The 24,896-nt window shown below is 38.4% G+C and overlaps 1 long non-coding RNA gene across 1 annotated transcript in view; it reads left to right on the top strand.

Annotated features, from left to right (window-relative positions):
* Window positions 1–24,896, top strand: part of LOC307186551 — an 87,844-nt gene that overhangs the window by 40,670 nt on the left and 22,278 nt on the right. Inside the window, exon 2 of the long non-coding RNA XR_013828402.1 lies at window positions 12,272–12,463. This is a non-coding gene — a long non-coding RNA (uncharacterized lncRNA). The remainder of the gene's footprint in view (window positions 1–12,271; window positions 12,464–24,896) is intronic.

The following is a 24,896-nucleotide window of genomic DNA, read 5'->3' as shown; positions in this document are numbered from 1 at the left end:
AAAGTGCCCTAGTATTGACTGTGGGATTACAAATAGATTTTAGCAAGTAGGCAAATCTGCAAACATGAAATCTTTGAATAATGACAATGAACTGCATATTGGCAAGGTAGGCTGTAGCCAGCCATTAATGAGATCTGAGCAGAGGAATAACACAATGAGTAATATTTAGGAAGCTCACTCACTTATTCACTTACCGCAAATTAAACATTAAAGGAGCCTCACTGTGTGTTAGGGGTTGCATAAGGTGCTTGAAGTACAAATGAATAAACATGGCGCCTGCTCTTAAGGAACTGAAATCTAAGCACAAGTAACCTACAGGGGAAGCCTGGGAGAAAAATCTGGAGCAACCAGAAGTCTTGTTGCCAGACTCATTCTTGAGGTAATGAGGACCAGGTTTTGCAAAGTAGCAGTGGGAGCGGAAGGAAGGGCAAACATGAAGAGAGGATGAAAGGTTTTCGTTTTGCTTGAATAGTGAGAGAGACCTCCCACAGATTCCAGACTTTAGGTTGAGGAAAGGTATGCCAAATATATGTCCTTGTGTTCCAGCAAAAGCTGTCTTCCTCAAACTAGGAAGCTTGCAGAGGGAAACTGGTTCCCCCTTTCCTAAGGATGGCTCTTTGCTTCAGCTATTATTAAGCCCAGAATGACTAAAATGGCGTTCTTTAAAATTAAGACTAAAATCAAACAAAACCAAAAGACTAGATTTATCCTGCATGTAGAACACACAAGTTTTCTAGATTCCAGAGATGTTGTTGATTTCTTTTTGGACCAGTTCTGAAACATTCAGTAACAAATTTCTATTGACCTCATGAGTTCACATTGCTCATGTGTAGTAACCTTGGTCAGCAGCAAAGAACTTAACTGTTAACCTTCTCTTGATGTGTGCACAATTACTTTATTTGTTTTCTATTTTCTGCTGTTTTTTGGAAAATAATTTCCCTTGTCTTTAGAGCAAGAAGTATTTCATGTCTAGTTTTATTAGTTAATAACATTCTACTCATGCTGCTTGGGAAGGATGTGACAGTTCTTCTGGGTCTCTTACTACTGTGCTGACTCCCTAACCCCAACAGGCTTTTCTTCCTGGGCAGGGTCATAGATCAGATGGGTATTAATTTTGAATCAAGTAGATTAATCAAATAATTGTCCCCTCCCTGAGTATCAGGCATTGTGCTGGGCCTGGGGATGAGAAAGATGGATAAAGTTTGTCTTAAAAGAGCTGGCAGTTGTCAAAGCCTAAGGGATTCTCCAGACATTAAAATACCACTTAATGCTTCACCCTGTAGGTGCTTACGTCTCAACACTAATATAAAAGGTAGAGCAAGAAGAGGCAACTTTGGTCTTCTTTTAAGAAATATCTATTCAATTCCTTTGCCCATTTTTTTAATGCTTTTTTTTCTTTGAGTTGTGTGTGAGATCCTTATATATTTCAGATATTAACCTCTTATCAGATATATGGTTTTCTCCCATTCCACAAGTTGCCTTTTCACTCTGTTGATTGTTTCCTTTGCTGTGCAGAAGAAGCTTTTAGTTTGATGCAGTTCCACTTGCCTATTTTTTCTTTTGTTACTCGTGCTTTTAGTGTCATACCCATGAAATCACTACCAAGACCAATGTCATGAAATTTCAACCTGTTTTATTCTAGGAGTTGTAGAGTTTCAGGCATTACATTTAAGTGTTTAATCAATTTTGAACTGATTTTTGTGTGTGGTATAAGATAAAGGTCCAAATCATTCTTTTGCATGTGGACATCCACTTTCCCAACACCATTTGTGAAAAGGTTATCCTCCCCATTGTGTGTTCTTGGCACCCTTGTCAAAGATCAGCTGACTGTATATGTTGGATTTATTTCTTGGCTGTCTATTCTGTTCCTTTGATCTATATATCTGTCTTTATACCAATACCATACTGTTTTCATTGCTGTAAATTTGTAATATATTTTGAATTTAGGAAGTGTGATGCCTCCAGCTTTGTTCTTCTTTTTAAATATTGGCTTGGTTATTTGTGGTCCTTTGTGATTACATATGAATTTTGGAATTATTTTTTCTATTTCTTCAAAAAATGCAATTGGAATGTAATACAAATCAAAACCACAATTAGATATCACCTCACACCTGTCAGGGTGGGTATTATGGAAAAAACAAAAACAAAGAGTGTTGGCAAGGATATGGAGAAATTGGAAACCTGGAACACTGTTGGTGGGAATGCAAAATGGTGTAGTTGCTATGGAAAATAAGTTGTTCAAAAATTAAAAATAAAAGTATCATATGATCCAGCAGTACCACTTCTGGGTATTTATTCAAAATAATTGAAATCAGGATCTCAGAGTGATATTAGCACCCTATGTTCATTGCAGCACTATTTGCAATGGAACAACTAAATTTCCATCAGTGGATAAATAGATAAAGAAAATATGGCATCTATATACAATGGAATATTACTCGGCATTAAAAAAGAAGGAAATTTTGCAACGTGTAACAACATGGATGACCTTAGGACATTATGCTAAGTGGAATAAGCCAGTCACAGAAAGAAAAGTGTGGCATGATTCCACTTGTACGAGGTATCTAAAATAGTCAGATTCATAGCATCAAAGACTGGAATGGTGATTTCCAGGGTCTGGGTGGAGGGGAAAATGAGGAGTTACTAATCAACAGGCATTAAGTTTCAGTTAAGCAGATGAATAAGTTCTAGAGATGGAATGTACAACATAGTACCTGTAGTCAACAATACTATCTTGTACAGTTAAAAATAAATGTGTTAAGAAGGTAGATCTCATGTTAAGTATTCTTACCCTAATAAAATAAAATTTGAAAAAAGAGAAGAAGAAGCAGCTTCCTCAACCAAGACTCTGCTTTCAGATGCCTCTAGAAATCTCTTATACTCACTGTGCAACAAGTACTTTCAAAGATAATCCTTTGCAAGGAGATAGAAGATGGAAATTAAGTTCTGGAGGAAATGTGACTCAAGATAAATATCTTTGCTGAGGAGGTTTTCCTACTTCCCTCTTTTTATTCATTTATTTTTTCTTCTTCAAAATGTTTAGCCCATTGGGACACTTTGATTCTCTACTTTATACCATGAACACTTTCTTTTTAGGCAATACACAGCAAGCTCAGTGCATTAGCAGGTGACATAATTCATATGCACAAGTATAAACTATAATAAGGCACCTCAGGTTGGCTTCTCTTGAAAGTTGCCACCCAGGAAAGAGTTTGATTAGGGAGTGTTCTTTGTAGTATTTTACTTGCAGATACATGTTCAGTGTTGTCCTGTCCTTACTTAGGTGGAGATTAAATTCTCATACCCTGCCTTGGTTTTTAATACCAGACAATATGGTCTTTGTTTTAGTAAATACCTGTGCCTATGTGGATTATTTTAGGAAGGCCATGTGATAGCAATGTGTCTGAGGCAGTATTTCTTGCAGAGAAGTTTAAACGAAAGGAAAATTGTTCAAGTGGAGAGTTCTGTAAATGCAGTATTGTGGGAGTCGTTGAGAAATGGGACTAAAAGTCTGTTTTAATCATATATCTCTTCATATAGTTGCTGAAAGCAATATGAAATCATTTGGTCCCATCTATGGAATGTGATTGGGTCTACTTGCTGCAGGAAATGGAAGGTAGCTGCCTGCGGGTGTGGTGTGTGGGAAAAAGGGCCCAACCACTCTAATTATGAGTCTTTCTAGCCTTAAAGTCCCATCTTTCCAGTCCTAAGAGTAGAATATTAAGAGTAAGTTCATTGAAGAAGATGTGGCACATATATACAATGGAATATTACTCAGCCATAAAAAGAAACGAAATTGAGCTATTTGTAATGAGGTGGATGGACCTAGAGTCTGTCATACAGAGTGAAGTAAGTCAGAAAGAGAAAAACAAATATTGTATGCTAACACATATATATGGAATATAAAAAAAATGGTCATGAAGAACCTAGGGGCAAGATGGGAATAAAGACACAGACCTACTAGAGAATGGACTTGAGTATACGGGGAGGGCGAAGGGTAAGCTGGGACAAAGTGAGAGAGTGGCATGGACATATATACACTACCAAACGTAAAATAGATAGCTAGTGGGAAGCAGCCACATAGCACAGGGAGATCAGCTCGGTGCTTTGTGACTACCTAGAGGGGTGGGATAGGGAGGGTGGGAGGAGGGAGACACAAGAGGGAAGAGATATGGGAACATATGTATATGTATAACTGATTCACTTTGTTAGAAACTAACACGCCATTGTAAACCAATTATACTCCAATAAAGATGTAAAAAAAGAAAAAGTAAGTTCATTGATACTTAGAGGACTAGTTAAAACAGAAATTCCCTACTTTCTGAAATTGTGATAATAGTAATTTTCTCATAAGATTGTTGCATATGTTTAATGAGATAATCTATGTAAAGTATGTTATAAATGTGTATATGTTTAGCTACCATTATTATTAAAATTATTACCATATGCACATGAAGTCCTTACACTTCCCATCAGGGTTTGAAGAATTTGCTGGTCAAACCTCACTTTCTTTTAAGTGATGATTCTTCTTCTTTAAAAAACAGATTTATTCAGGTATAATTGATATACAAAAAACAGCACATATTTAATGTCTAAATTTGATGGGTTTGGACATATGCATACACTTGTGAAAACGAAGCGTTTGGTTCTTTGTTTTGATTGAGTCCCACACCATTGGTATAAGTCACTTATCAGACTATCATGGGGTGCAGCTGTGTTCAGCTGAGTAATGTGGGTGTCCTGTATTTTTCACTCTTGACTAGATGGGACAAAATCACTGTGGAGTCGTTTGAAGCCTAATAAATCATACCCCATTTCCAAGAAATGTATTTTGGTTAACAGACTCCTTTCTAAGATATAAATAAGCTGGGTTTCATTTTTTCATCCAGAGTTGTTAACCGAGATCAGATAAAGCATGAGATCTGTTGATGTCTGGAGTGGGCAGGAAGGGGAATCTTGGGCTTGGGGCCATTGGTGAAAGACTGACTGTTGGGAGGGAGGGCCTTGTGGGATGCCAAACTCTAGGCGCCTCTGGGACCAGGTTGAGTGTGATGGAGGTAGGAGGGTGTGGAAGAGTACTTGGCTGAGGGCGGGTGATGTGTCATTAAAATTCCCAGCAGGCTGCCTGTAGCTCTCTGGCTGTGGAGTAGCTTGCCAATGCCTGAATAGAGATGTCAGGGCTAGTTTGGAAGGCTGCAAATTAAAAATGATTTACACTTTTGGCCAGCTTAATCTCTTCTAATCCAGCTTGTATAGTTATTCCAGTTCAGCCCAGTATCTCTCCTCTCAGTCTTGGCTTCTCCTGGGAGGTGAAGTTAAAAAGGGAAAGAAAATGGAAGGTGTGGAAAAAGAAAAGAGCATTTCTCCCCTTTTCCTGATGGAAAAGTTGATCAGACTTTTAGATCCCTCATCTCTACCTTCTTTTTCTTCTTTACTATATACATAAGCCAAGGCTTTTGAAACTTATTTCTGAAGAAATGACCCCCGCCCCTAACTGCTAATGAAAATAGTGTACTTTACAAAATTAACATTCTAGCCTCTTCTAAGTATAGAGGAAGAGATAACATGTTACCTTTGGATCAGTTTTTTACCCTTGAAAAATTACAAGTGGTTCCCTTCAGTTATGTAAATGTAGGAGTCTGATATTTTAAGGAAAGGGTCCAATGGAGTCTTGTGAACTTTATAAAGGCAGCGTCTCTTGGTATGCAGTTCTCTAAAGAAGACTAGTTGAGGTTTAAGTGATAAAATAGAAAAAATAAAATAGATGTAACTGTGTTTGTACCTCAGACTGGTGAAGTGGGTCAGCTCAGTTATACTCTCAAGGGGATTATGAAAGTTTATCTTAGGGCACCTGAGTGATTACTTGGAGGAAAATCAAGGAAATGCAAGGAACAGTTTACACCAGGTTTTCAGGGGGCATTACTGTTGACTACAGAGAGCTACAGCTGGTTGAGAGGACATCCCAGAAGCATTTTTATCAACTTGGAGAGAAGGATCAGCCTAACTCATATGAAAAACATAAGATAGAGAAGGCATGCTCATTCACTCTTGGAGGATGCAAAGAGAAGTGTTCTCTGTCCCCACCACCCTACAATGCTCCTTTTCTCAGCCCTTCTCCATTTACCCATCCCCTTACCACTTCTGAATGTGAATTCCCTGTAAGCAGAGGTTTTGTCTGTCTTATTCATTGTTGAATCCCCCGTGCTTAGAACCGTGCCTAGCACCCAGTGAGCACTCAATAAATAACATATTTTTGAATTAAGAAATGGATAAATTTAAACTTAGGGGAACATTGAAGTTGTTGAATGACAGAATTAGGATCTAAAGAGATCTGCTGGAACTATAAGCTGAATCTACCAGATAAAATTTAATAGGAAAAAATGGAAAATCCTGCCATAGGTTCAAAAATCAACCATAAAAGGTCCCCAGATAGGGAGATATAACTTGGTGATAGCTTATGTGAAAAATTTAGTTGACAGTAAGCACAACATAAATTAGCAGTGTGCTATGATTCTGATAAAAATTTAGTATGATCACAAGCCCCATTAATTAAGATATAATACCTAGAATAGAGAAGGTGACAGTACTTGCCTTCTTTATGCTGGTCAGGTAGTACTGGAGTACCTATATTCTATTCTGTATGCTGCACTTAATAAATGATGTATTTAATTCAAAAAGAGTCATGCACCACAATGTTCATTGCAGCTGTATTTACAATAGCCAGGTCATGGAAGCAACCTTAGTGTCCATTGACAGATGAGTGGGTAAAGAAGATGTGGCACATATGTACAATGGAATATTACTCAGCCATAAAAAGAAATGAAACTGAGTTATTTGTAGTGAGGTGGATGGACCTAGAGTCTGTCATACAGAGTGAAATAAGTCAGAAAGAGAAAAACAAATACCGTATGCTAACGCATAGAGTCGAAAAAAAAAAAAGGTTCTGATGAACCTAGGGGTAGGACAGGAAAAATATGCAGACGTAGAGAATGGACTTGAGAACACGGGGAGGGGGAAGGGTAAGCTGGGACGAAGTGAGAGAGTGGCATGGACTTATATATACTACCAAATGTAAAATAGATAGCTAGTGGGAAGCAGCCATAAGCACAGGGAGATCAGCTGGGTGCTTTGTGACCACCTAGAGGGGTGGGATAGGGAGGGTGGGAGGGAGAAGCAAGAAGGAGGAGATATGGGGATATATGTATATATAGAGCTGATTCACTTTGTTATAAAGCAGAAACTAACACACCATTGTAAAGCAATTATACTCCAATAAAGACGTTAAAAAAAATAAATGATATATTTATATAAATCTGTGTGTTTAATGGAGACTAGCCAGAGAAATAAGGGGATTTGGAACGTGAGGGATAATTGGTAATACTGAGGACATTTTTAGTCAGCCTAAGAAAAGGTTCAATGAGCTTCAGTCTTCAAGTATCTGAGGGGCTGTTCTGTGAAGAGGCACAAGATTTGTTCTCTGTGGTATCAGGGGCTAAAACTAGGGCAATTGGGCTGAGGTTTCACGAAGATAGATTTTATCTTACTGCAAAGAAGGATTTCTAAATTTGTCTGATCTCTATGGAGTCTTGCAGGGAAGTGAATCTTCTTTATCTGGAGATATTCAAGCAGTCTGCACAAAGATTGCACAATGGCTTGAGTGCCTGGTTGAACCTGAGGATTGATAAGACATCTTCATTAGAGATGAGCAATGTGGGCAGGTGAAGCATCCAGGAGGGGTGAGATGCTTCGCTGATTTCAGGGCCAGCCTGACATCGGAATTCTTTCCATGAATCACACTGCTTAAATGCAGTTTAAAAGTGTTCTAATTTATCTGGTCTGGCTCTGTGACACCTGAATAATATAACTCAGATTATCTGGAATTTGTAAGTGGGCTTAATTATTTATTTTAGACTACTTATTGAGTGCTGGCTCTGTGCTAAGTACTTGCTAGGGATTAAGACAGAATAATGAACAAGATTCAGTCTCTGTTCTCGGGAATCCTTGGTATCGTGCTCATAGGGCCTCTGTACTACAAGGCTAACATTTCAGCTTGGAGGCTCCATTCTCAGACTTCATTGAGCATTTGGTTCAGTTCCTTAAATCTTTATGCTTATTAGTTCTCCAGACAGGCATTTCCTAGAGGGCAGGGATTGTTTCTTTTTGCCCTTGAATGTTCATAGGATCTGAAAGCGCAGTGGTTGACATAATAGTAGGTATTCAGTAAATGCTTGTACAGTACTTCCCCCACCCCACTTAACCATAAAACTCCTAGAAAACGTAAGTGGTAAGCTCCTTGACATAGGTCTTGGTGATGATTTTTTAAATCTGCCACCAAAAGGAAAAGCAACAAAAGCAAAAATAAGCACGTGGGACTACATTGAACTAAAAAGCTTCTGCGTAGTAAAGGAAACTGTCAATAAAATTAACAGGCAGCTACTGAATGGGAGAAAATATTTGCAAATCATATATCTGACAAGGGGCTAATATCCAAAATATGTAAAGAACTCATGCAACTCAGCCAAAGAACCCAAATGTTCAATTAAAAATGGGCGAAGATCTGAACAGACATTCTTCCAAAGAAGACATACAGATGGTCAACAGGTACATGAAGAGGTGCTCAATATCATTAATCATCAAGGAAATGCAGATCAAAACCACAATGAAATATCACCTCACACATGTTAGAACAAATTATCAAAAAGACAATGAAAAACAAGTGTTGGTGAAGATGTGGAAAAAGGGAACCCTTGTGCACTGTTGATGGGAATATAAGTTGATGCAGCCACTATGGAAAACATTATGGTGGTTCATCAAAAAATTAAAAGTAGAGCTACCACATGATCCAACAATCCCATTTCTTGGTATTTATCCAAAGAAAACAAAAATACTGACTTAAAGAGTTAATAGTTCCCCTTTATTTGAGGGGGATATGTTCCAAGACCCACAGTGGGTGCCTGAAATCTTGGATAGTATGGAACCCTATATATACTATGTATTTTTCCCCCTATACATACATACTTACGGTAAACTTTAACTTATAAATTAGGCACAGTAAGATATTAACAACAATGACTAATGAAATAGAAAAATTATAACAATATACTGTAATAAAAGTTATGTGAATGTGGTCTCTCTCTGTCTCAAAATATCTTATTAGACAAATTTCATGTTTTTTCTGTATTAACTAAGCACTTATCGTGCACTGTGGCTGTAACTTTTGCAGTTTGAGGTGCAAGTGCAAAAGTAGGACGAATTTCATTTTCCTTCTTCACAATTTCATGGAAAGAAGACTTGTTCTTATTATAGATTCTAGCAACCTCAGCACATGATTTTTTTCTATCCTTGTTATTGAAAACTTTCACCTTTTCACTTAAAGGAAGCACTTTATGGCTTCTCTTTGGCATATCCAAATTGCTAGTACCACTACTGTGCTTTGGGGCCATTATTAAGTAAAATAAGAGTTACTTGAACACGAGTACTGTGACACAGTGACACTCGATCTGACAACCAAGGTGGCTACTGAGTAACTGAACAGCAGGATACGCTGGACAAAGGGATGATTCACATCGCAGGCTGGATGGAATGGGACAGTGTGAGATTTCATCATGCTATTCAGAATGGCGCAAAATTTAAAGCTTATGAGTTGTTTATTTATGGAATTTTCCAGTTAATATTTTTGGACTGTGGTTGACCACGTGTAACTGAAACTGTGGAAAGCAAAACCCCGGATAAGGGAGGATTACTTTAGGAACATAACTAACAGTGCTCTGCAAATGAGTTGAGAACCAGAAGAAATCCTAAGAAAGACCAGTGGAGGGACAGGGCCTTAAGAACTGGAGGAATAATTAAGAGTCTCATTCTAGGCTTGGGGATGGGAGCAGGAGGATTGGGGGTGGTGGTGGGAGCTGGGCAACAAAGCCACCAGACAGGCCATGACAAAGAAGTTGGTCTTTACTACGGGGTCTCACCAGCATCAGGAATCAAATACATTATTCAGTACCGAATAGCACATACAAGAATGAGTTGTAGAAGCACTAGAGCTCCAGGGTTTGAGTTATCTACAAGGAGAAGGAGGAGGTGGTTTCAGAGCAGTCTGAGGCCCAGTGCTAAGGTAGGGCAGCTCTCTGCTTAATGCAGGGAACGGGATGGGGCTCAGAGGACCAAATCAGAATATAAAAGGAGCCCTTATATCCACTGTCAAAGAGCCCAGACTAATTCTGATGAGCAGCATTTAGAAAAAGGTGAACTCTTTTTTTTAAAAAAAATTTTTTTAATTTTTTTACATTCTTTTTCAAATTCTTTTATCATTTAGGTTATTACAGAATATTGAGGAGAGTTCCCTGTGCTATACAGTAGGTCCTTGTTGGTTATCCATTTTAAATATAGCAGTGTGTACATGTCAGTCCCAAACTCCCATTCTATCCCTCCTGCCTACCCTTCCCCTTGGTAACCATGGGTTCATTCTCCAAGTCTATGAGTTTGTTTCTGTTTTATAGATAAGACCATTTGTAACATTTTTTTAAGGTTCCAAATACAAGTGATATCACATGATAGTTGTCTTTTTCTGTCTGACTTACTTCACTTAGTATGATAATCTCCAGGTCCATCCATGTTGCTACTGATGGCATTCTTTCATTCTATTTTATGACTGAGTAGTAGTCCATTGTATATTTGTATCACATCTTCTTTATCCATTCATATGTTGATCGATTTTTAGGTGGCTTCCATGTCTTGGCTATTGTAAACAGTGCTGCAGTGAACATTGCGGTGCATGTGTACTTTTGAACCAAGTTTTTCTCTGGATATATGCCCGAGAGTGGGATTGCTGCATCATGTGGTAGCTCTATTTTTGGTTTTTTAAGGAACCTCCATACTGTTCTCCATAGTGGCTGTACCAATTTACATTCCCACCAACAGTGTAGAAGAGTTCCCTTTTCTCCACACCCTCTCTAACATTTATTGTTTGTAGATTTTTTGACAACGGCCATTCTGACTGGTGTGAGGTAATATCTCATTGTAGTTTTGATTTGCATTTCTCTAATAACCAGTGATGTTAAACATCTTTTCATGTGCCTCTTGGCCATCTGTATATCTTCTTCGGAGAAATGTCTATTTAGACCTTCTGCCCATCTTTTTGATTGGGTTGTTTGTTTTTGTGGTATTGAGCCTCATGAACTGTTTGTAAATTTTGGAGACAAATCCTTTGTTGGTCACATCATTTGCAAATATTTTCTCCCATTCTGTGGGTTGTCTCTTCATTTTGTTTATGGTTTCCTTTGCTGTGCAAAGGCTTTTGAGTTTAATTAGGTCCCATTTGTTTATTTTTTTTAATTTCCATTGTTGTGGGAGATGGATTGAAAAAGATATTATTGTGATTTATGTCAGAGAGCGTTCTGCCTGTGTTCTCCTCTAAGGGTTTTATAGTGTTCGGTCTTACATTTAGGTCTTTAATCCGTTTTGAGTTTATTTTTGTGTATGGTGTTAAAGAGTGTTTTAATTTCATTTTTTTCACATGTAGCTGTCCAGTTTTCCCAGCACCATTTATTGGAGAGACTGTCTTTCTCCCATTGTATAGTCTTGCCTCCTTTGTCATAGATTAATTGACCATAGGTGTGTGGGTTCATTTCTGGGTTTTCTATCCTGTTCCATTGATATACATTTCTGGTTTTGTTCCAGTACCATACTGTTTTGATGACTGTAGCTTTGTATTATACTCTGAAGTCAGGGAGCCTGATTCCTCCAGATCTGTTTTTATTTCTCAAGATTACTTTGGCTATTTGGGGTCTTTTGTGTCTCCATACAAATTTTAAGATTTTTTGTTCTAGTTATGTGAAAAATGTTATTAGTAAGTTGATAGAGATTTCACTGAATCTGTAGACTGCCTTGGGTAGTACAGTCATTTTCACAATATTTATTCTTCCAATCCAAGGACATGGTATATTTTTCCATTTGTTTTTGTCATCTTAAATTTCCTTCGTCAACATCTTAGAGTTTTCAGAGTACAGGTCTTTTGTCTCCTTAGGTTGGTTTATTCCTAGGTATTTTATTCTTTGAGGTAATAGTAAATGGGATTGTTTGTTAATTTCTCTTTCTGATCTTTCATTGTTAGTGTATAGAAATGCAACAGATTTCTGTGTATTAATTTTGTATCCTGTGACTTTACCAAATTCATTGATGAGCTATAGTATTTTTCTGGTAGCATTTGTAGGATTTTCTATATATAATATCATGTCATCTGCAAACAGTGACAGTTTTATTTCTTCTTTTCCAGATTGGTTTCCTTTTATTTCTTTTTCTTCACTGACTGCTGTGGCTGGACTTCCAAAATTATGTTGAAAAAAAGTGACAAGAGTGGACATCCTTGTCTTGTTACTGATGTTAGAGGATATGCTATCAGCTTTTCACTGTTGAATATGATGTTAGTTGCTGTAGGTTTGTCACATGTGGCCTTCATGATGTTAAGGTATGTTACTTCTATGACCACTTTCTGTAGAGTTTTTATTGTAAATGATGTTGAATTTTGTCAAAAGCTTTTTCTGCATGTATTTTTTTAAACATTTTTATTGGAGTATAATGGCTTTACAATGGTGTGTTAGTTTCTGCTTTATGACAAAGGTTTTCTACTCTCACCACTATTATTCAACATAGTTTTGGAGGTTTTAGCCAGAGCAATCACAGAACAAAAAGAAATAAAAGGAATTCAAATCAGAAAAGAAGTAAAACCGGCACTGTTTGCAGATGACATGACAGTATACATTACAGAATCCTAAAGATGCTACCAGAAAACTACTAGAGCTAATCAATGAATTTGCTAAAGTAGCAGGATACAAAATTAATGCACAGAAATCTCCTGCATTCCTATACACTAAGGATGAAAAATCTGAAAGAGAAATTAAGGAAACACTCCCATTTACCACTGCAGCAAAAGGAATAAAATACCTAAGAATAAACCTACTGAAGGAGACAAAAGACCTGTATGCAGAAAACTAAAAGCACTGATGAAAGAAATTAAAGGTGATACAAACAGATGCAGAGATATACCATATTCTTGGATTGGAAGAATCAGTATTGTGAAAATGACTCTACTCCCCAAAGCAATCTACAGATTCAATGCAGTCCCTATCAAACTACCAATGGCATTTTTCACAGAACTAGAGCAAAAAATTTCACAATTTGTATGGAAACACAAAAGACCCCGAATAGCCAAAGCAATCTTGAGAAAGAAAAACAGAGCTGGAGGAATCAGGCTCCCAGACTTCAGACTATACTACAAAGCTGCAGTAATCAATACAATATGGTACTGGCACAAAAACAGAAATACAGATCAGTGGAGCAGGATAGAAAGCCAGAGATAAACCCACACACATATGGTCACATTATATTTGATAGAGGAGTCAAGAATATACAATGGAGAAAAGACCACTCAATAAGTGGTACTGGGAAAACTGGACAGCTACATGTAAAAGAATGAAATTAGAACACTCCCTAACACCATACACAAAAATAAACTCAAAATGGATTAGAGACCTAAATGTAAGGCCAGACGCTATAAAACCCTTAGAGGAAAACATAGGCAGAACACTCTATGATGTAAACCACAGCAAGATCCTTTTTGACCCACCTCCTAGAGAAATGGAAATAAAAACAAACAGATGAAATGAAACTTAAAAGCTTTTGCACAGCAAAGGAAACCATAAACAAGACAAAAAGACAACCCTCAGAATGGGAGAAAATATTTGCAAATGAAACAACTGACAACGGATTAATCTCCAAAATTTACATAATTCACATAGCTCAATATCAAAAAAAAACACAACACAATCCTAAAATGGGCAGAAGACCTAAATAGACATTTCTCCAAAGAAGATATACAGATTGCAAACAAACACATGAAAAGATGCTCAACATCACTAATAATTAGAGAAATGCAAATCAAAACTACAATGAGGTATCACCTCACACCAGTGAGAATGGCCATCATCAAAAAATCTACAAACAATGAATGCTGGAGAGGGTGTGGAGAAAAGGGAACCCTCTTGCACTGTTGGTGGGAATGTAAATTGGTATAGCCACTATGGAGAACAGTATAGAGGGGCTTTAAAAAACTAAAAATAGAACTACCACATGACCCAGCAATCCCACTACTGGGCAAATACCCTGAGAAAACCATAATTCAAAGAGTCACGTACCATAATGTTCACTGCAGCTCTATTTACAATAGCCAGGACATGGAAGCAACCTAAGTGTCCATCGACAGATAAGTGGATAAAGAAGATGTGGCACATATATACAATAGAATATTACTTAGACAATGATAACTTAGAAACTGAGTTACTTGTATTGAGGTGGATGGACCTAGAGTTTGTCATACGGAGTGAAGTAAGGTAGAAAGAGAAAAACAAATACCATATGCTAACACATACATATGGAATCTTAAAAAAAAAAAAAACTTGTTCTGTAGAGCCGATGGGCAGGACAGGAATAAAGGTACAGATGCAGAGAATGGATTTGAGGACACAGGGAGGGAGAAGGTAAGCTGGGACAAGAGAGTAGAATGGACATACATATGCTACCAAATGCAAATAAGATAGCTAGTGGGAAGCATAGCACAGGGAGATCAGCTGGGTACTTTGTCACCACTTAGAGGAGTGGGAAAGGGAGGGTGGGAAGGAGGTGCAAGAGGGAGGAGATATGGGGTTATATGTATATGTATAGCTGATTCACTTTGTCATAAAGCAGAGGAAATGCTTCCATCTTAGAGGAAATGGTTTCAGTTTTTCTCCATTGAGAATGATGTTAGCTGTGGGTTTGTCATATAAGGCCTTTATTATGTTGAGGTAGGTTCCCTCTATGCCTACTTTCTGGAGGGTTTGTATCATAAATGGTGTTGAATTTTTCCAAAAGCTTTTTCTGCATCTATTGAGATGATCATATGGTTTTTCTCCTTCAGTTTGTTAATATGGTCTATCACATTGCTTGATTTGCATATATTGAAGAATCCTTGCATTCCTGGGATAAACCCCACTTGATCATGGTGTATGATCCTTTTAATGTGCTGTTGGATTCTGTTTGCTAGTATTTTGTTGAGGATATTTGCATCTATGTTCATCAATGATATTGGCCTATAGTTTTCTTTCTTTGTTACATCTTTGTCTGGTTTTGGTATCAGGGTGATGGTAGCCTTGTAGAATGTATTTGGGAGTGTTCCTCCCTCTTCTATATTTTGGAAGAGTTTGAGAAGGATAGGTGGTAGCTCTTCTCTAAATGTTTGATAGAATTCACCTGTGAAGCCATCTGTTCCTGAGCTTTTGTTTGTTGGAAGATTTTTAATCACAGTCTCAACTTCAGTGTTTGTGACTGGTGTTTGTATTTCCTATTTCTTCCTGGTTCAGTCTCAGAAAGTTGTGCTTTTCTAAGAATTTGTCCATTTCTTCCAGGTTGTCCATTTTATTGGCGTAGAGTTGCTTGTAGTAATCTCTCATGATCCTTTGTATTTCTGCAATGTCAGTTGTTACTTCTCCTTTTTCATTTCTAATTTTATTGATTTGAGGCGCCTCCCTTTTTTTCTTGACAAATCTGGCTAATGGTTTAGCAATTTCGTTTATATTCTCAAAGAACCAGCTTTTAGTTTTATTGATCTTTGCTATCGTTTCCTTCATTTCTTTTTCATTTATTTCTGATCTGATCTTTATGATTTCTTTCCTTCTGCTAACTTTGGGAATTTTTTGTTCTTCTTTCTCTAATTGATTTAGGTGTAAGGTTAGGTTGTTTATTTGAGATGTTTCTTGTTTCTTGAGGTAGGATTTTATTGCTCTGAACTTCCCTCTTAGAACTGCTTTTGCTGCATCCCATTGGTTTTGGGTCGTCATGTTTTCATTGTCATTTGTTTATAGGTATTTTTAAGCTTCCTTTTTGATTTCTTCAGTGATGTCTTGGTTATTTACTAGTGTATTGTTTAGCCTCCATGTGGTTGTATTTTTTACAGATTTTCCCTGTAATTGATATCTAGTCTCATAGCGTTGTGGTTGGAAAAGATACTTGATACAATTTCAATTTTCTTAAATTTACCAAGGCTTCATTTGTGACCCAAGATACGATCTATCCCAGAGAGTGTTCCATGAGCACTTGAGAAGAAAGTGTATTCTGTTGTTTCTGGATGGAATGTCCTATAAATATCAATTAAGTCTATCTTGTGTAATGTATCATTTAAAGGTTGTGTTTCCTTATTTATTTTCATTTTGGATGATCTGTCCATTGCTGAAAGTGGGTTGTTAAAGTCCCCTACTATGATTGTGTTACTGTCGATTTCCCCTTTTATGGCTGTTAGCATTTGCCAGATATATTCAGGTGCTCCTATGTTGGCTGCATAAGTATTTACAATTGTTATATCTTCTTGGATTTGTCCCTTGGTCATTATGTAGTGTCCTTCTTTGTCTCTTGTAATAGTCTTTATTTTAAAGTCTATTGTGTCTGATATGAGAATTGGTACTCCAGCTTTCTTTTGATTTCCATTTGCATGGCATATCTTTTTCCATCCTCTCACTTTCAGTCTGTATTGGTCTCTTGTAGACAACATATATATGGGTCTTGTTTTTGTATTCATTCAGCCAGTCTATGTCTTTTTGTTGGAGCATTTAATACATTTACATTTAAGGTAGTTATTTATATGTATGTTCCTATTACCATTGTCTTAATTGTTTTGGGTTTGTTATTTTAGGTGTTTTCCTACTCTTGTGGTTCCTGCCTAGAGAAGTTCCTTTACCATCTGTTGTAAAGCAGGTTGGTGGTGCTGAATTCTCTTAGCTTTTGCTGTCTGTAAGGTTTTTAATTTCTCCATCGAATCTGAATGAGATCCTTGCTGGGTAGAGTAATCTTGATTGTAGGTTTTTCCTTTTCATGACTTTAAATATGCCCTGCCCCTCTGTTCTGGCTTGCAGAGTTTCTGCTAAAAGATCAGCTGTTAACCTTATGGGGATTCCCTTGTATTTTTTTTGTTGTTTTTTCCTTGCTGCTTTTAATATTTTTTCTTTGTATTTAATTTTTGATAGTTTGATTAATATGTGTCTTGGTGTGTTTGTCATTGGATTTATCCTGTGTGGGACTCTGTGCTTCCTGGAGTTGATTGACTATTTCCTTTCCCATGTTAGGGAAGTTTTCAACTATAATCTCTTCAAATATTTTCTCAGTCCCTTTCTTTTTCTCTTCTTCTGGGACTCCTATAATTCAAATGTTTGTGCGTTTACTGTTGTCCCAGAGGTCTTTGAGACTGTCCTTAGTTCTTTTCACTCTTTTTATTCTGCTCTGTAGTAGTTATTTCCACTCTTTTATCTTTCAGGTCACTTATCTGTTCTTCTGCCTCAGTTATTCTGCTATTCATTCCTTCTAGAGAATTTTTAATTTCATTTATTGTGTTGTTCATTGTTGTTTGTTTGTTCTTTAGTTCTTCTAGGTCCTTGTTAAACCTTCCTTGTATTTTCTCCATTCTATTTCCAAGATTTTGGATCATCTTTACTATCATTACTCTGAATTGTTTTTCAGGTAGACTGCCTATTTCCTCTTCATTTTTTTGGTCTGGTGGGTTATTATCTTGCTCCTTCATCCACTGTGTTTCTCTGTTTTCTCATTTTGCTTAATTTACTCTTTTTGGGGTCTGCTTTTTGCAGGCTGCATGTTTGTAGTTCCCATTGTTTTTGGTGTCTGCCCTCAGTGGCTAAAGTTGGTTCAGTGGGTTGTGTAGGCTTCCTGGTGGAGAAACTGGTGCCTGTGTTCTTGTGAACAGGCTGGATCTTGTCTTTCTGGTGGGCAGGACCCCATCCATTGGTGTGTTTTGGGGTGTCTGTGACCTTATTATGACTTTAGGCAGCCTCTCTGCTAATGGGTGGTGTTGTTTTCCTGTCTTGCTAGTTGTTTGTTATAGGTTGTCTAGCAGTGTATCCTGCTGGTCGTTGACTGGAGCTGGGTCTTAGCGTTGAGATGGAGATCTCTGGGAGAGCTTTCGCTGTTTGATATTACGTGGAGCCAGGACGTCTCTGTTGGACTAGTGTCATGAACTCAGCTCTCCCACTTCAGAAGCTGAGGCCTGATACCTGGCTGGAGCACCAAGACTCTGTCAGCCACACGGCTCAGAAGAAAAGGGAGGAAAAAAATAATTAAATAATGTATAGTTATTAAAATAAAAAAATATATTATTAAAAATAAAAAAATTAAATATCATAAAACAAGGAAAGAAAGAAGAGAGCAACCAAGCTAATAAACAGATCCACAAATGATAACAAGTGCTAGAAAGTATTATAAAACAAACAAACAAAACACCGACAGACAGAATCCTAGGACAAATGGTAAAGTCAGAGCTATACAGACAAAATCACACAAAGGTGCGTACACATACACACTCACAAAAAGAGAAAAAGGAAAAAATATATATATCTATATATAAAAAAATAAGGAAGAGAACAACCAAATCAATAAACAAATATACCAATGATAATAAACTCTAAATACTAAACTAAGATAAACCTAAAACCAGAAACAAATTAGATGCAGAGAGCAAACCCGAAACTACAGTTGCTCCCAAAGTCCACTGCCTCATTTTTGGGATGATTCGTTGTCTATTCATGTATTCCACAGATGCAGGGTACATCAAGTTGATTGTGGAGCTTTAATCTGCTGCTTCTGAGGCTGCTGGGAGGGATTTCCCTTTCTCTTCTTTGTTCCCACAGCTCCTGGGTTTCAGGTTTGGATTTGGCCCCACCTCTGCATGTAGGTCACTTGAGGGAGTCTGTTCCCTGCCCAGACAGGACAGGGTTAAAGGAGCCGCTGATTCGGAGGCTCTGGCTCACTCAGGCCAGGGGGAGGGAGGGGTACGGAGTGCAGGGCAGGCCTGCGGCGGCAGAGGCCGGTGTGACGTTGCACCAGCCTGAGCCGCGCCGTGCGTTCTCGCGGGGAAGTTGTCCCTGGATCCTGGGACCCTGGCAGTGGCGGGCTGCACAGGCTCCTGGGAGGGGAGGTGTGGATAGTGACCTGTGCTCGCACACAGGCTTCTTGGTGGTGGCAGCAGCAGCCTTAGCATTTCATGCCCGTCTGTGGTGTCAGGGATGATAGCCGTGGCTTGCACCTGTCTCTGGGGCTCGTTTAGGGGGTGCTCTGAATCCCCTCTCCTCGTGCACCTGAAACAATGGTCTCCTGCCTCTCAAGGAGGTCCAGACTCTTTCCTGGACTCCCTCCTGGCTAGCTGTGGAGCACTAGCCCCCTTCAGGCTGTGTTCACGCAGCCAACCTCAGTCCTCTTCCTGCGATCCGAGTGAAGCCCGAGCCTCAGCTCCCAGCCCCCACCTACCCTGGCAGGTGAGCAGACAAGCCCCTCAGGCTGGTGAGTGCTGGTTGGCACTGATCCTCTGTGTGGGAATCTCTCTGCTTTGCCCTCTGTGCTGCTATTGCTGCTCTCTCCTCCGTGGTTCCAAAGCCCCCCCCCCATCCCCCGACTCCGCCAATGAAGGGGCTTCCTAGTGTGTGGAAGCTTTTCCTCCTTCACAGCTTCCTCCCAGAGGTGCAGATCCCATCCCTATTCTTTTGTCTCTGTTTTTTCTTTTTTCTTTTGCCCTACCCAGGTACATGGGGAGTTTCTTGCCTTTTGGGAAGTCTGAGGTATTCTGCCAGTGTTCAGTAGGTGTTCTGTAGGAGTTGTTCCACATGTAGATGTATTTCTGATGTATTTGTGGGGAGGAAGGTGATATCCATGTCTTACTCCTCCACCGTCTTGAAGGTCTCCTCTTTCTGCATCTATTGAGATGATCATATGGTTTTCATTCTTCAATTTGTTGATGTGGTGCATCACACTGATTGAGTTGTGGATATTGAAAAATACTTGCATCCCTGGGATAAATCCTACTTGATCATGGTGTATAATTCTTTTGATCTATTGTTGGATTCTGTTTGCTAGTATTTTGTTCAGGATTTTTGGGTCCATGTTCATCAGTGATATTGGCCTGTAATTTTCTTTTATTGTGGTATCTTTGTCTGGTTTTGGTATCAGGGTGATAATGGCCTCATAGAATGAGTTTTGCAGTATTCCTTCCTCTGCAAATTTTTGGAATAGTTTCAGAAGGATGGGTGTTAACTCTTCTGTAAATGTTTGATAGAATTCACCTGTGAAGCCATCTTGTCTGGACTTTTGTTTGTTGGTGTTTTAAAAATTTTAATTAATTAATTTTGCTGAGCTGGATCTTAGTTGCGGCATGCAGGATCTTTTAGTTGCAGCATGTGGGATCTTTAGCTGTGGCATGCGAACTCTTAGTTGTGCCATGCTAACTCTTATTTGAGGCATGTAGGATCTAGTTCCCTGACCAGGGATCATACCCAAGCCCCCTGCACTGGGAGCATGGAGCCTTAGCCACTGGACCACCAGGGAAGTCCCTGTTGGGTTTTTTTTTTTTAAATCACACTTTCAACTTCAGTACTTGTGATTGGTTTGTTTCTATTTTCTATTTCTTCCTGGCTCAGTCTTGGTAGATTGTACCTTTCTAAGAATTTGTCCTTTTCTTCCCGGTTGTCCATTTTATTGGCATATAGTTGCTTGTAGTAATCTCTTATGACTGTTTGTATTTCTCTGGTGTCTGTTATAACTGTGGTGTCTGTTGAGCCCTCTCCCTTTTTTTCTTGATGAGTCTGGCTAAAGCTTTATCAATTTTGTTGATCTTTTCAAAGAACCAACTGGAAAAATCTGAACTCTTTGCCTAGGTCTTTCCTTGGGCAAAGAGAATTCTTGATTTGGTCTAGCAGCCAAAAGAGAGGATTGTGGTAAGGAGAAGGAACCAGGGCTGGGTGCCGAGCTGAGCTGGCTAGTTTGAAGTGGGTAGACACTATTACATTTGAACAAACAATATATGATTTGTAACTTAATCTATTTTTACATTTTGAATTTTGTTTTCTTTTCTCATGGTTTCTCAGTAAAAATTTCTTTGCAAAAGTCCAGACTTATTGAGTCTTTTCATAAAAGTGTGAAGCTAAGAGCACATGCTAGGAGGTCTGGAGACAAACTGCTAAGGCTGTTAGCCCTGCACTTACTTTCTGTGTGTCTTTGAGCAAGTGTCTACTTTCCTAAGCTTCCCTGTTCTTGTTGTAAAGTGCATTGTGAGGATTCAATGAGATAATGTCAATAAAGCTCTTTACATAGTATTTGAGTTCAATAATGTTAGCTGTGTGTTTATTAATATTATCAAAGTAAAGAGGCAAGATGGTGCTGGGAGGGTTTTCTCTCTCCTAGCTTTAAGGGAGGTATCTTCATATTTGTGAGAGAGTAAGAGAGAAATTCTGCTTTGGGTATGTTGAGTTTAACAAGTCAGTGGGAAATCTGGTTTGAATTATAGCTAAGGGTCTAGAGTTCAGGAGAGGGACAAAGCAGAAGATTTGAATTTCTGTGTATCAACAGGCAGAGATGGTCAGTCACAGAGAATGCCCAAGAAGAGTATTTAAGATGAGAGGAGCAGCAAATTTTCCAGGATATCTGTCTTCTATATTCAAGGATTATCAGAAGAAAATGTCCATGAAGGGCATCAGAGGGAGAAGCCAGAGATAAATGGAAAACCAGGATAGAAGAATGTTGGGGAAGTCAAAGGAGGCATTTTTGATTATGGAAGGAGTGGTCACGGAAGATAAGTCAAGTGAGACAGGACTGGAGATGCCCATTAAATCTAGCAATTATTATATCACTGGTTTCCCTGGTCAGGGCAGGCAATGGATCAGTGGTGGCAAAACTAAACTGCTGTTGGTTGAAGAATAAAAGGGCATGTTCATATATTAAAAGAAAAATCAGATTACAAAATCATGTGCCTAGTGTGACCCATGTGTATTAAAGAAATGAAAAGAGATTTAAGACACTTTTACATTGGTGATGGTCTTTAAAACACAATAATTTCTTTTGTAATACCAGTTGTTGATTTTTTATAAAGAATGGAACTCCAAGCTTCCCCCTATCCTTTTTTTTCTCATTTGCTTCTCATTCTATTTATTTATTTGTTTTTATGCTTTTCCGTTATAGTTTATTACAAGATATTGAATATAGTTCCCTGTAGTATACAGTAGGATGTGTTGTTTATCTATTTTATACATAATAGCTTGCATCTGCCAATCCCAAACTCCTAATTTCTCTCCTCCCCCCCTCCCCTGCTAGCCCCTGTGATAACCGTAAGTTTTTTTTTCTATGTCTGTGAGTTTATTTCTGTTTTGTAAGTAAGTTCATTTATATCACTTTTTTAGATTCCCCATGTAAGTGGTATCATATGATATTTGTTTTTCTCCGTCTGACTTACTTCACTTAGTATGATAATCTCTAGGTCCATCCATATTGCTGCATTATTTCATTCTTTTTTATGACTGAGTAGTAGTCCACTGTGTGCGTATATATACATACACAACATCCATCTTTCCATAGTGGCTGCACCAATTTACATTCTCACCAACAGTGTAGAAGGGCTCCCTTTTCTCCACACCCTCTCCAACATTTATTTGCAGACTTTTTAATGATGGACATTCTGACTGATGTGAGGTGATACATCATTGTAATTTTGATTTGTATTTCTCTAATGATTAGCAAAGTTGAACATCTTTTCGTGTGCTTATTGGCCATCTGTATTTCACTATTATTTTTGATTCTGTGCTGCTTCTCCCAGCTTCTGACTTTCAGACCTTGCTCCCAGTTTTCAATCTGCATTAAACTGCAGGGCTGAACTCTGTTTCCTGTGCCTGATTTTCGGTGCTCTCCAAAGACTGAGCAATTATACAGCCCTGGTGCTTCCTGCTGCAGGCTGTTTTGTAACATACTCCATCTCTACCCATCCAGCTTGACCCCTGGGACACAAATCCCGGCAGAAATATGTGCTCATGCCAGCTGCTTGAAGGGCTGGGACAAGGGTACTATATTTGGGAGTTATGTGATGGAGACATAGATGTTTCTAAGGAAGCTTGACTAACTAGCCTATTGAAGCCCCAGCAAAATTGGAGTCTGCTATGGTTACTATAGGAAACATGTTCCCGCAAAATCACTTCCTACTTTTTCATGCTGAGTCATGTACTGCTTTCATTTTCTCAAGTCAGATAACAGCTATTGTCAATGACAGAAAAACATTTTATTATGACTTAAAGAGTTTTACATACTTGAAGACAATTTTTATTTTTAAGCCCAGTTATGAGAAAAGAAGCAAGCCATAAATTTGGGGGACTAAATCTTTCCACTCACCTGAAGCCTTCACAGCACCCCTACTGGTCTGTGTGACTTTAGACAAATTCCAAACCTTTCTTTGCCTTAGTTTCCTTATTTGTGAAAGAGAATTATTATGCCAACCTTACCATTTGTTGTGAGAAATTCATGTGATAATGGTGCACAGGGCTAGCACAGCTGATTTCTTTTTTGTAAGCTTTCTCCAAATCTACTTCATTTTACTCCCAGAGTATACCTCGTCTCTTTCCGGATTGAGAAGATCCATTCCAGGGAAACATTCTTAGAACATACAGCCATTTGGTTGAATTGTAATCTCCATCTCAAAATGTTCCTTTACTCCCAGCCTTTCTCCTCTCCATAATTTTGAGCTCAGTCTGCCACCTTCTCTCAGAACTTGATTCTGTGGGGTGTGATGTTTTTGAAATATTAACCAGTGTGGTTATTGTTTTTCCCTCGGTAGGTACTTTTCCATCTTTGTCTCTTCCTTGCATCCATAAAAATAACAAGCCCATATTCACTGTCTCAGGAGAGGGAGAAAGCTTTGAGATTTTTTTTTCCTCTTTGGGCTTAGAAGAAGAGAGAGACCTAGACAGAGGAGGCTTGAAGAGTAAGGAATGTAACTTCTCATTGTTTGCCTCCCTCACCAGCAAGGATTCCTTGTGCTGTCAGAATAGAGATGGATGAGGAAAGGCAGGAAAGACTGGGGCATTTCTGAGGAAAGTCCTGTGTCCTGCGTCTTGCTCCGGGTCAAGTCTAGGGCTTTGGCAACAGCTCCGGAAAGCTTGTGTGATCTGAGAGCAGAAAGGGCCTCTAACTCACTTCCTTTTAGAGCTCTGGGTAGGTAGTGAGACATTAGAGAACATGGCTCCCTGGTCCCATTCTAGCCAGATGGGACTTGGGAAGCCTCATAGAGTGTCTTACACTATTGTGAATTGTGGTGAGGGTAGTAGGAGGTGATGCCTTTGTATTTAAGAATGGTGCAGAAGGCGTTTCTAAAGGGATGATGCAGGTAGAAACCCCAGCAGATGGACCAGGCACCAAGGACGAGATGTGATAATGGACCAGTCAGCAGACACCAGTGTGAGGAGATGCCTTTGAGGTTCAAGTGCAAGTGCTCCTTCAATTCCCCACCCCTACTGCAGACACACACAGACACATAGACACATAGACACACACACACCAGCATCACATGTATACATCAACCATGTACACATACATGTATATCTAGCACTAGGTAAGATTCTAGAATTTAGGTGAAAACAAAACTCAGGGAAAATTAGATTACATTTCCACTACCCCAATGAACTGGGGAACCAAGGAAGAGATTGGATTCTAAAAAAAATTAATCTGTGTTCCTTACACATCAGGATTTGTAGACTAAGATACATATATACCACAGTTTATTAGCTATCCTTTCTATTTATTTCTCTTTTATTTTTTTATTGAGATATAATTGACATATAATATTATATCAGTTTTAGGTGTACAACATAATAATTTGATATTTGTATATATTGCAAAATGATCACCACAATAAGCTAACATCTGTCATCATACATAGTTACAAAATTTTTTAAATTCTTTTTTTTCTTTTTTTTTTTTAAATTGAGGTATGTTGATTTACGATACTGTACTACATTAGTTTTAGGTGTACAACATAGTGATTCAAAAATTTTATAGAT

Source organism: Stenella coeruleoalba (assembly GCF_951394435.1).
Source record: "Stenella coeruleoalba genome assembly, chromosome: 5".
Lineage (NCBI taxonomy): Eukaryota > Metazoa > Chordata > Mammalia > Artiodactyla > Delphinidae > Stenella > Stenella coeruleoalba.
The sequence above is the reverse complement of the archived record's forward strand: the minus strand, read 5'-3'. Positions and strand labels throughout refer to the sequence as shown.